The sequence below is a fragment of the Durio zibethinus genome, chromosome 4 (assembly GCF_047325235.1).
Source record: "Durio zibethinus cultivar Kanyao isolate XHJ-2024 chromosome 4, ASM4732523v1, whole genome shotgun sequence".
NCBI lineage: Eukaryota > Viridiplantae > Streptophyta > Magnoliopsida > Malvales > Malvaceae > Durio > Durio zibethinus.
The window spans coordinates 20504550-20510549 of NC_143165.1; positions in this window are offsets into that span (position 1 = coordinate 20504550).

A 6000-nucleotide genomic window follows, 5' to 3' on the forward strand; every position below is an offset into this window, starting at 1 on the left:
AATCATATTAGTACTAAAAACTAGTATATCATCCACGTAAAGACATAATAAAACTCTATATTCTTTAGTAAATTTTAAGTAAATGCACTTATCCACTCCATTATGTTTAAAACCATTGAATACTATGGTTGAATCAAACTTTTCATGCCATTGTTTAAGAGCTTGCTTTAGCCTATAAAGTGACTTAATTAATTTACAAACTTTGTTCTCATTACCTGGAAGAATAAAACCTTTTGGTTGTTCTATGTATACTTCTTCCTTTAAGTCACCATTTAAAAAGGTCATCTTAACATCCATTTGATTGACATGTAATTTATAAATGGAAGCCAAAGCAATAAGAACTCTAATGGATGTTATTCTAGCTACTAGAGCATATGTATCAAAATAATCTATGCTTTCCTTTTGTTTAAAACCTTTTGCAACTAATCTAGCTTTAAAAGTTTGTACATAACCATTTTTATTATATTTCTTTCTAAACACCCATTTACATCCTATAGGTTTAGAACCTAGAGGTAAATCTACCAAGACCTATGTATTATTGGACATGATTGAGTCCATTTCATCATTAATAGCCTCTTTCTAAAAAGCAACATCTCTTAAAGTCATGGCTTTATTAAATGTTTTAGGGTCTTCATCTACATTTACTAGAATTGGTGTTTTATTAAGCACTTTGGTTCTATTTTCTTCTACTAAGAATCTTATAGAATCTAAAGAAACAAAATCAGAAGGTAAAAGATTTTCTTTTCTAGTTCTTTTACTCCTTCTAAGTTCAACAAAATCATTAATTTCTTTTCTTTGATTTCCAATCATAGGAATCATTTCAATTTATTTCTCTATATCAATTTTAGTATCACATATAAACTTATTTTCAAAAATTTCTACATGAATAGATTCAATAATAACATTAGTATTTAAATCAAGAGTCTATATGCTTTTGAATTCAATGCATAACCAACAAAAATACTATTAATACTTTAGGTCTTAATTTTGATTTATAAAGATGAGGTATTTTGTAAAAGATAATGCACCCCCACACTTTAAAATAATCAAATTCGATTTTCTGCCATGATTCAAAGTTCATATGGTGTCTTCAAGAATTTCTTTGAAAGAATTCTATTATGTATATGGCATGTTGGTAAAAGTGCTTCTCTCCAAATATTTAGAGGTAATTTAGCATTTAACAACATACTATTTACCATATCAATGAAGGTTCCATTTTTCCTTTTGGCTAAACCATTTTGTTGAGGTGCATAAGAGGCTATCTTTTTATGAATTATTCCATTATCTTCATAGAAAAGAGAAAATGAATCTAGAAATTTTTGCCACCCCTATTAGTTCGAAGAATTTTGATTTTCTTCTCCTTTTAATTCTCAACAACTTATTTATATTCTTTGAATTTATTAAAAGCTTTATCTTTTGTTCTCATTAGATACATAAAAGTATAACGAGAACTATCATCTATAAATGTTTTAAAATGCCTTTTTCCTCCCCTTGTTAATAAATCGTTTAACTCACAAATATCAAAATGTATGAGTTTTAACAATTCTGTATTTCTTTCAGCTTTAGGAAAAGGTTTCTTAGTCATTTTTGCTTTGACACAGATTTCACATTTAATGTCATGATTTTTTTAGGATGTTATATAGCCATGCTTAGTCATATGATTCATATTTTGATAATTTAAATGTCTTAATCTAACATGCCATAAAGAAGAAGAATGCTCAACAATATAAGCAAAAACATTATTTATTTCATCAATACTTGGTTTAAACATACCATTATTGGAATATCCTTTTCTAATGAATACAACATTTTTGGACACTATAACTTTATCAAACTCTAGTACAAACTTCAAGCCTTTTATACATAATAGATTTCCAAATACAAGGTTCTTTCTAATATCAAGAATGTGAAAAATATTAAGTAAAGTTAGTTTCTATCCTGAGGTGAATTTCAATTCAACCATTCATTTTCCAATCATTTTGGCAAGAACATAATTTGCCACAAGGATGTTTTCTAGTCTCATGTATTCTTCATAAGTCTTGAACTGCTCTTTGTTGTTGCAAAAGTGAATTGTTGCACCAGAATCTAACCACCGATCAGATGACGTATTTCTAGTAGCCATATGAACTTCGATGATCATTACAATTTGCATGTTAGTTACCATTGCAACAAGTTCATTAATTTCTTGCTCAACCAAATTTACCTTGTTTTCAGAACTAGAACCAATCTTAATTCCAGCATTTTAAATCTGCAATCTTTAAGCAAATGTCCTTTTTTTCATAATGGAAACACATTTTGTTCTTGTTAAATTTGGATTTCTTAAATCCATTCTTCTTGACTTTAAAATTGTTTTAAAATTTACCAAAAGACTTGTGAGTTTTTCTAGAATTTTGTCCACTCACATAATTCACATTAAAACTTCCAAGAAAGAGTGCATCTCTTACATGATTTTTTACTTCAATTTGTGTAAGTCTAAAATTCTTCAATAGTGAAAATATCTATTAAATGAAAAACTTTTCTCCTATATCCATTTCAAGAAGGTGGAATTTTTCACAAAATATCTCCAACTTGAAGTGAATCAGGAACTTTAATTTCCAGCCCACTTAAATTAGAAAGCAGAATTTGCAACTCATGCACTTGATCCATGATTGGTTTGTCATCAGTTATTGAAAATTCAAAGTATTTTAAAGCCAGAAACTTATCAATACCTTTCTTTTCTTTCATCTATTTGTGTTCAAGAGCAGTCCATATCTCTTTTGGTGTTTTCATATTTCTGTATAGGTTATATAGACGATCAGATAATGAATTCAAAATATAACCTTGACAAATTAGGTCATCTTTTTCACATTTGCTTCTTGTTGCCTTAACAACATCAAAACCTTCAGGAGTTGGTTTTGAAATTAGTTTCAAATTTGGATCAAGTACATAAAATATCTTCAATGTAGTCAACAGAAAAACCATTTTGTCCTTTCACCTAGTGTAGTTTAATCCATTAAAATGATCAAGTTTGATTGCATCTTGATTTTGAAAATGAACCTTCATGCTTAATTCCAAATCCATAGCAGTAGTAAGGACAACAGTAGATGTAGTATCCATAATTTCCTTTAAATTATTAGAAAATTTAAGAAAACAAAAATAATAAGAAAGAAGAAATATGGCTTTGAGGCAGGAAGAACACTATCTTAAATACAATTATACCTATAGGATTAAAAAGCCTTAAAAAACTCTCTAAATCAGAATAGCAAAATTGATCAGGTAGAAAAATCTATTTATAATAAATGAATAGTCACCAATCAAACCAATTCAAAAAGTCACGATATTTTGTATAGTCATGTTTTCTTGTTTAAATAAATTTTATTTAAACAGTCATGTTTTCCTATTCAGATATGTTTATTCAGACCACCATGCTTTTCTCTATTCAAATATATTTATTCAAAATTAGAATATTCCAAAATAAAATAATAAAATATTTAAAATTTAAATCTATTTACTAAACAAGCCCAAGTGCCTTAAATACCCAAATGCCTATCTTTCACTTTTAAAATTGTCTAACCCACTAGGAAAACTCCTAGCAAGCCCAAATGATTTGGGTCACTCCAACACTTAGCTCGATTACTTAAATAATATAAGTAATCTCTTTTAAGCTGCATATAAATGATCTTTCTACTCAATGTGGGATAATCCACATTCTAAATTACCAACATAATATAAATATTTTGGATGCATGTATGTAAAGCTCTTAAGCTACCATAATCATCCATTAGCAGAAGCAGTGAAATAATAAGTTTGGGACAGGATCCAATGCATGGGATGGATGAAGAATTGAAGCAAGCAAAACTCATTAGTCAGACTAAGAGAAAGTGCAAGTTTTAGGAAGTAAGCAAAACTCATGACTAAAGAAACCCAAAATGAAAAAATAAACAAACATATTAGGTAGCTAGCCTTCAAAAAGAATCAAAGGAAAGCTAGAAGAACCCTCTGCCTCTGCTATAAACCTTCCCGTAAAGTGTTACTTTCATTGGCTCTCTCTCTTTTCTTGGCTAATTTTTTATTTTCTTCCAATTCTTCTTTAGCAGTTAGCCATTTTCTTGCTTCAGTTTCCTTTGGTTTCCTACCACTTTCTGGTTTTTTAAAAGATTCTTTTTTTTTTCAGTTGCTTGAACATCTTTCTTTTTCGTTCACCATTACCTACTCGTTCTTTTTTGTTACCAATTTTTCTTATGTTTTCTACCACCAATTCTTTTACTGGTTCTCACCTCTGCCACTGACCACTCTTCCCTTCATGTATTTTACCTACTTACTTCTCTTTCTATTTTTTGGTTTAACACTACTCCCATTTGCCCAAATGTTTCCTCCCATTTTTTTTGTTTTTCTTTCCAATTTTATTCATTTGCCATCATCTAGCTCTTTTTTTCTGTTGGTATTCACAATTCACCACTTTGGACTACTTAGCCTTTTTTTCTCTACCTATTTTTCTTTTTCCATTTTTACTTATTGTCACTACTAGGTTATTCCCAAAAGCCTTCATTCTTTTTTTTTTTTTGCTCAATTTTTTTTTTTGTGTTCCATTTTTTCCATTCACCATTTATGCTTGCTATCTTCAACATGTCCTCATGTAGTTTTTAATGCCGCCATCAGTTTTTTAACAGTAGTTGTTTTGTTTTGCATGTCTCCCTTTCATGTCTCCATCCATTTTGGATCAACTTTTTTTTATTTGCATGTGTTCATGCATGCCATTCCTTTCATTTTTCATGCCACACTTTCCTCCCTTGTGTAACATCTTACAAGATTAGGCCAAAATGGCCTCACCTGTTGGCTAAGTTTAGGCTTCACAAAGAACTTCTAAGCCATATTTTTATTTCGGCCTAAATTTTGGGCTTATTTTGCTTGTTTTATTTTATTTCATCTAGGCTTTCATTTATTTTGGGCCTAGCTTTTTTTATTTTTTATTTAGTTTTATACTTTTAAATTTTATTATTTTATATTTTGTTTAATGGCCAACAACAGGCCATTTTGGGCATTCCTTCGTGCCTATGCAACGGGCCTTAATATGGGGTCCACATTGGCCTCATTCTTGAACATTTAAAAATGGAATGTTAAATGAGCTCACAAAATGATGATTAAGGCCCAATTGCAAAAATAAGTCCAGATTAAAAGATAAAATATCCTAGACAAAATTAGATGTATATAGCTACCCCTCTTTGCATATTTTTTAGAACAAGAATAATGAAAAGATATACACAACAATTTTTTCTAGATGTTAAATCCTAAGGAGAGTTTTTTTTTTATTTTGATTATTTTATTTTTATGTTTTTTTATGCTTTTTATGTTTTATTTTTTTATTTCCCTTTTTTTTCTTTCTTTTTTGTTTTTTTTTTGTTTTTTTTTTTTGTTTAAAAACTTTTTTAAACAAAAGTTCAACAATTTTAGAAAATAAAATAGGAGCTCATGCCTAAAGGTTTTACAAATCTTGACACTAAAACAAATTCAGCTTAAAAGATTTACGAATCTTACCTGAAGACTTAGAGATTATGCCTAGAGCTTTTACAAATCTTGACACTAAAATAGAATTAACTCAGAGGACTTATGAATCTTGCCCAGAGGACTTACAGAGGCTTACAAATCTTGACATCTATGAATGATCCATTAAAAAGAGGCTTTGAAACTTTAAAAATTTAAAGCATTCTACATGGAAAACTCACAAATCGTTTGAAAATTTGCTCGAAGGTCTTTGAAAAAATCATTTAAAAATTTGAAATTTTTCCTCGAGGTGTTAACAATCCTCCAGAAATTTAAGATATTGCTTGGAGGACTTTGGAAATCATTCAAAAATTGAAATTTTGCCCAAAGGTCCTTGAAAATCTTTCAAAAATTTAAAATTTTGCCAAGAGGTATTAGAGATCATTCAAAGATTTAAGATTTTACCCAGAGGTCTTTTGAAATCATTTAAAAATCTAAAGTTTCACCCAAAGGTCTTTGGCAATTATTTTTAAAAAAATT